We start from the raw sequence: 7,611 nt of genomic DNA on the forward strand, positions 1-7,611 counted from the left end.
TAAAGAAACCCACTGTTTTCTCATGGGAAATTATGATTTAGGCCTTTTTTTTGTTTTTTCTGTTTACCCCAAGTACACTAGGGCCAAACTCTAATTAACTTTAGGTAAAGGAGGCCAAGAACAAAAGGACTGAATATTTTTTTATCATTTAAATTTTATTTTATTTATTTTTTTATACAGCAGGTTCTTATTAGTTACCCATTTTATACGTATTAGTGTATACATGTCAATTCCAATCTCCCAATTCATCCACCTCCTGCCCTGCGCCACTTTCCCCGCTTGGTGTCCATACGTTTGTTCTCTACATCTGTGTCTCTATTTCTGCCCCGCAAACTGGCTCATCTGTACCATTTTTCTAGGTTCCACATATATGCGTTAATATACGTATTCGTTTTTCTCTTTCTGACTTACTTCACTCTGTATGACAGTCTCTAGATCCATCCACCTCTCTACAGATGACCCAATTTCGTTCCCAAAAGGACTGAATTAACATAGAGGAATCATCAACTCTCACAGAACACAAAGAGCACAACAGAATCTACTGTGTGATTTTTTTTTTTTTTGGTGGACATAGTAGCTTAGCAACGCATATTTACTTCCTGTTATAAAAAAGATAGGTGCTATAAAATGAAGAGTTCCTGAATGGTGAATCATTTATGCAACCACAGTTTTCCTTTAGAAATTATGTGCAGAGCCTTAGGAAATAGAAGGTGATCACGAGCCATCCTCGTATAGGAAAACTCTATGTCAGTAACAAGGTGGAGGACTGAAATAAAATTCTGCAAACCACTAGTCCAAAGTTTCCAGCAGAAGCATCCCAAAGCAAATCAAGGTCCTCCTCGTGCTGGTGTTCAATGCCACGACCGCCCACCACAGCTCAGGGAGCCCACCAGGCAGCAGAGAGAGCTGAGCTGGCTCCCAGGGACTCCTTTTTTTTTGCGGAGGGGGGTCCATGGCCAGCCAACGCTAGCAGGTGAGACCAGGCCTCCCCGCTCCACACACACCTAAGGCTGCACACTCCATCTTTAGGCTCCTGTGTTTTAAACTCTTGCCTAATTTTTTTAAAATTGTGGTAAAATACACATAATATAAAATTTGCCTCCTTGGGACTTCCCTGGTGGCGCAGTGGTTAAGAATCTGCCTGCCAATGCAGGGGACATGGGTTTGAGCCCTGGTCCAGGAAGATCCCACATGCTGCAGAGTAACTAAGCCTGTGCGCCACAACTACTGAGTCTGCACACTCTAGAGCCCGCGAGCCACAACTACTGAGCCCACATGCCACAACTACTTTAGCCCGCACGCCTAGAGCCCATGCTCCACAACAAGAGAAGCCACTGCAATAAGAAGCCTGCGCATTGCAGTGAAGAGTAGCCCCTCCGCTCAACGCAATTAGAGAAAGCCCGCATGCAGCAACAAAGACTCAATGCAGCCATAAAATAAATAAATAAACAAATTTATAAAAAATAAAAATTTGCCATCTTAACCATTTTTAAGTGCATAGTTCAATGGCATTAAGTACATTCACACTGTTGTGCAACCGTCTCCACCATCCTACCCCAGAACTTTTTTCATCTTGCACAACTGAAACTCTGTCGCCATGAAACACTAACTCCCCAGTTCCTCCCCGCCACCCCTGGCAACCACCATTCTACTTTCAGTCCTATTGAATTTGACTCCTCTAGCTACCTAGAGAATCATAAGTAGAATCATACAGTGTTTCCCCTTTCCTGACTGGCTTATTTCACTCACCGTCATGTCCTCAAGGTTCATCCATGTTGTAGCGTGTGTCAGAATTCCCTTCCTTTTCATGGCTGAATAATATTCCGTGTGTCATATTTATTGTGTGCTACTGTAGAATATTTGTGTGTATGAGGGAAGTAAGAGGCTGATTATGTAATTGGCCCACTCCTCTCACCCCCTATAGGATGAACTTGCTGCCTGCATATCACTTTGTCCCTATCACTAAAGGGGCCACAGAGTGTCCAGAAGAAAAATCCCTTCTGCGAAATATGAGGCCCAGAGTTTAAACCAGAGATTCTAAACTGGAATCCATGGTTGGGCTCCCAGAAGTCTGGGAATTCCTTGAAGCGGAAATCAAAATTGTGTACCTTTGTCTTTTTCTGGGGAAAGTGTCCTTAGTTTTTATTATCTTTTCAAAAGAGTCTTTGACCCCCAAATGCTAAGCATCACTGGTCTCAGCTACACCCCATTCAGGCTGAGTTGAGAACTGGATGAACTGCTGCCTCATTGCGTGGTTCCAGAGGATGACAGCGCTTCAGAAATACCTACACCAACTCTCCACTGCACCTTGAACCCCAGAGCACCCACTTCTTGGGGGTATGTTCGGAGGATTAGGGAGTTGGCTGTGCTTGGTCTAATTATTCTCCACAGTGTATAAGAAGCTGTTTCTGCAATGACACAAGAAAAGTTAATACTCAAAATATTTTCACTAGATTAAATTCAAAATAGTATGGTAACGGGAGGTAGCAAAGACACCCGAAGTGTGGTCCCTGATCTCGAGGACCATGAAATCCAGTGAGAGGCGGGGATTGGACGCCATCCGTGAGCACTGATGAGCTCAACACGACCAGCAAACGACACGGATGTGGGGCATCGACTGGATTTGCTGGAGGCATTTTCTTAGGGTCACAGTCTGCTTAAATCACACTGCCCCATGGAGAAAACGCCTATTCATGCTAAGGTCTAGGGAAAATCAGACTTCCACTACAAACTCGTAGGCTTTCACCTCTTGGACAAGGTAAAACTATGTAACTGACCTCATCTTCCTTCAAAATTTGGCCACCAGGAAGCTCAGACTCATATTTCTGGCTCAACAGCACTGACTCTGTAAGTCCACATGATCTCCACATATTTGTTTTATTATCCAGCCTTCTTCTCCCATTCCTCATACTTGACCTTTGTGTTTTCTGTGGGCTGGATTCTATTTTTGAATTTTATTTCTTCATTGTGTGTTTTTGCTGCACACTGGCCCAATCCTTTGCAGAATGAGGTGTGTTGTCTGTGATACAGACAATGAATGGGAGCTGGGATAGAAACAGGAGACGAGATTGATGTCTGCCATGCTGGCTGTTTTCTGCTGCCCTTCAGAAAACTCTCCATCTTTCTCCACCTGCTCTGTATCTCCCTGCCAGGCTGCGCGTTGGCAGTGGCTGCGTTCTTTTACCAAAGTCCCCAACTCTTATCTGGCCACCTTCTCCAAGGCTCGTAGCTATAGCTGTCCAGGGTTTTGTTTGTTTGTTTGTTTGTTTTGTTTGTTTGGCCATGCTGTGCGTCGTGTGGGATCTTAGTTCCCCGACCAGGGATCGAACCCACATGCCCTGCAGTGGAAGCACAGAGTCTAAACCACTGGACAACTAGGGAAGTCTCCCAGCTGTCTTGGGGTTTTAATAACTGTTTCCTCCTCCTGCCCCTTCAGCTAGAAGTGGTAACATCACTTCCTTTCTATGCATGCCGGCCCCAGGGTGTGTCCTCAGCCCTTACTGGCTCCTTTCAGCCGTGGCCACACCTCTGTAAGTATTGGCCGTGAAGTCTCAGTCATTCCACTTGAGTGCGAGCTGGATGGTGGCCGGCGAGGCTCTCAGAATGAGTCAGGTTTCTGCCATTTCTCTCCACACACAGTCTGTCCCAGTCACGGTGCTTTACGTGTATTTCTGTGAAAGCACCAGCTCCCTCTTTCCTCTCAGCCTTTATATGCTCTGTCCCCTCCGCCTGAAACCCCCAGTCCTCGAGCTCACCCTCCTTGATTCCCTTCTACGCACTCCCGGTGATGGTGTGATGCTACCACACCAATGATCCCACCGACCTGTCACTCTTTGTTTCTGAGTCTGTCCCCTCCACTAAACTGGGAGGGCAGGCTTATGTCTGAGTATTTGTTTTGTTCCCAGCACCTGGTATTTAATTTAAAAAAAAAATTGTTGAATGGAGAAATGAATACATGAGTGAATAAAAAATCTTCTGGATTTTCCATCAGCCCAGCGCCACCTCTGGGCTGTGTCCTGGGACATGCCTGCAGGGCTGCCAAGGTGTCCTCCCCTGTGGCCGATGGAGCTGCCAGCACCCAGCGCAGGCCCGGTGCTGCCTGGACAAGGCACAAAGGTGGGATGGGCTGAGTCCACAGAGGGCACCCGAGGGGGTGTGCTTGTGGGGGACAGAGGGAAGACGAAAGATGAGAAGGGGAGGGGAGGTCACCGTAGGCACCATCGTGAGACCCTTGGGCTTGAACTGACTTTAAGATAACGGGAAGTCACCTAGGCTCCGAAGAGCAAGATGGCGCTACCAAAAGTGACCAAGAGAAGGTGAGCTTGGAGATGGATATGGAATAAATGTAAGAGGAGGGATGCCAAGGACAGGGCATCTGCTGAGGGAATGGGGTGGCAGTTGAGCCATGAGAGAGAAGGAGGAAAAAGACCAGAAGTGGATCCCACAGAACTGACAGCTCCCACTCCTTTTTGTCATCTCCCCAAACTTTCCCCCAGTCCCTGTGTGGCCATGACAACCTCAGCAACTGCCCTGAAGCAGGAGGTGCCAATAGCAGGCAGCTTTTGAGTAGAGTCAGTAAAGTTTAGTGACTGAGAATGTGGCCTCTGGTGGCATAAAACCCTCCTCTGAGTCCTAGCTCTGCCCTCACTCGCCACGTGGCCCTGCTCAAATGACCCACTCTCTCCAAGACGCAGTTTTCTCATCTGCAAAGTGGGACGACCGTGGCTCCCACTGCCTGCGGTCTGTTGAGTATTAATTTTTTCCACACGTAGAATGTGCAGCTTACCTGGCACATAATACAAATTTTACTGGTTTATTTTATTCCTTTTATTTTACGGATAATTTCTAAGGTAAAGCACCACAGGGAAATCAGCTAAGATACTAAGTAAACAAAATCATAGAAGTTCTACTAAATCTGTCCATCATATTCCATGTAAGAAGGGAAAAATTCTGACAGCAGTTTACAATGCTAAATCATAAACACCACAAAAGTTTCCACATTTCGAATTTCTTATCACCATGGGACCCAGGTTCAGCTCTTTTCACACATTATCTTGACCCATGACAATGACCCCTAAATTCAGTATAATCTCCCCCGCTTTGAGGACAGGACGAGGGAACGGAAACTGAGAAGGCTGCTGGCTTGCTGAGGCCACACAACTGGAAAGACAGAAAGTAAGAGGTGGCCTAAAGTCTGTGCCTGTTCTCCGGACCACTGTACCTTCTCAAAGTGACATTTTCAGTGGTCCTGACATTATTTAGATGCAGCTGTTAATCAAAAACCATGAAACTCAATGGCAATGTCTATTAGAAAACCCCTGTGTGTTTACAAAAGAGAATATACTAGTTAGTGTAAGTGATGAATTTTAAACTGCTGACCCATGACATCCGTCACATGTACAGAAATGTATTCAAAATTCTTCATTTGAAGTTGAACATCTGTCGAATTGGCCTCCTTTTCCTGCATAAGCTGGTCCCCTGCAGCATGTGCGGAACGTTTCAGCCCCCACTGATGTTGGCACTAGATGATCAGCCTGCACGGGTGAAGCTTGCACCCCTGCCCTGGAACATCTCTGAAATTCTTGTCTCCATGTGTAATGTTTGGACCGTCTCTGAGCACCATCACCCAGCCTGTACTACATCCTTGACACGTCTGCAGACACTCTGAGAGAGGTGGAGTTGAGAGAAAGAAGTAAAGCCCAGAAACGATTGGGCCCTAATAGTTCCAGCCCTACACAAGTGCTATTTTGGTATCTGGCCTTGTACCTGACAAATGAATGGGAATTCTGAGTGGAAACATAGATGTCCATTAGTAGGAGAAATCAAGGAGGAAGGGGTGGGCCCCTCTGGACACCCTCTTCATTCTCAGCTACTTGTTCATTTGACCTTGTTCCCTCAGAGGACAGAGAACATGCCAAGGTCTTCCAATGTCTACACCCAACTGCCACTTTCATTTAGCTTGTCCTTAAAATGTCCTACAAGAAAACAAAAGCCAAATTATGATAGCACACACTTTAAAGCCTACGCAGTGCACCCATGTGTTGTGATTTCACAGCAAACCAGAGAAATTGTCAGGGCTGGTAGCATTATGCTCATCTTACAGATGAGGAAACTGGGGCACCGAAGTTAAGGCAATTAGCCGAGGTCACGGAATTGGAAAAAGCAAAACTCAAAGCCAAGATCCCATTGGTCTGAGTCCAAGTCCAGTGCTCCTTTAGCTCACCTTATATTTTTAAAAATCTCAGCCGTCAGTGCTAGAAGCAAAAATCATGCATAACATTTGGGAAAGTAGCTGGACAGGGCGCCACAGTGAGGCGCTGTCCCCCTCAAAGACCCCCAGGTCCCAGCCCTATAAATGGGTGTCTTCACCTGCGTCACTGAGCCTATCCCCTACCTGCTGCTGTGGCTTTGCTCCTCTCTGCTCTGACAGCCACTCTCCTCCACAGGCCTGCTTGTGTCAGGAGACACCCGAGGCTGCAGCTGGGGTCCCCTCATATTACCCCAAACAACAAGAAGACAGGAACAGAGCAGGATGGCTTATCCTTGACAACACAGCTTGATCCCTTCCCACTCCTGCCCAGCCCTGCCTTGTCCTAAAGGGCCACTGGCCACATCCCGCCTTCCCTGTGAGGCCCACCAAGGCTGAAATGCACAACTCCATATAATATTTGTCATCTACTGGCTCCTCTTCCCCAGTTTACAAAAGAGCAAACCGAGGCTCAGAAATAGGAACACTGGTTGAGCCCAAGGTCACGCAGCCAGTTCATGGCAGAGCTGGGAACCATGGCCCGACAAAGGCTGCCCTTTGCTTATCTGCAGTTATCACCCGTGCACACGCAGGCGCAGTGCAGGTTAGTGGGGACCTCGAGGCGCTGCAAAGGCGAGGTGAACAAGCCTGGGAAAAGGGCCCAGCTTTCCTGGATTCCAGTATGGGACTCCAGCCATGGGATCACGCCACTCTCCCTCGGTAAATCAATCTGGAAGTGGGCAGTGGGTCTCACTAGAACAAGGCTGTCAGGTGTGAGGGTATTTTCCAGATGAATATTAGGGAAAAGAAAAAAAATGGAGTTCAGATTAATGCAGAGATCTATGGCCCAAAATACCAAAAGGGAAAGTACGGTAATTCACAGAGGGCTGAAAAAGAAAACAAAGGAGGGAAAATTGAAACAAAAGTTATCTCTTTGACGATCTGCCATTTCCTTTTTTCCAGTTGCTTTTTTTTTCCCTCTTGGGAAACTGGCATCTGTCTCTCCCCTCACCAAACACAGAACATGTAAAGACAAGGACTTGAATAGCTGGTCTAATGAGGCATTAATAGAATGTGACTGCAGAGACCAGGTATCCATGGTCCCCTGAAGGACACCAGGCCCTTTGACCATAGCCGGGCAAACGATGTCCCACCTGCTTGGGAAGCTGTTTATTGACACTTAGAGGTTTAGACAAGGCCATGAGTTTTAAACAGGCCCCTTTCCTGAATTTTATTGTCTGGTTCCATATTGTTTGACCAAAAAAAATTAACTTTCCATTATGTGACTTATACTGCACTTTCATTTAGCAAAAGCAAGGTTTAAAAAGAGAGCTGAGAGCTTAGCAGAAAACTAACAAATATGT

The sequence above is a fragment of the Balaenoptera acutorostrata genome, chromosome 13 (genome assembly GCF_949987535.1).
Source record: "Balaenoptera acutorostrata chromosome 13, mBalAcu1.1, whole genome shotgun sequence".
Lineage (NCBI taxonomy): Eukaryota > Metazoa > Chordata > Mammalia > Artiodactyla > Balaenopteridae > Balaenoptera > Balaenoptera acutorostrata.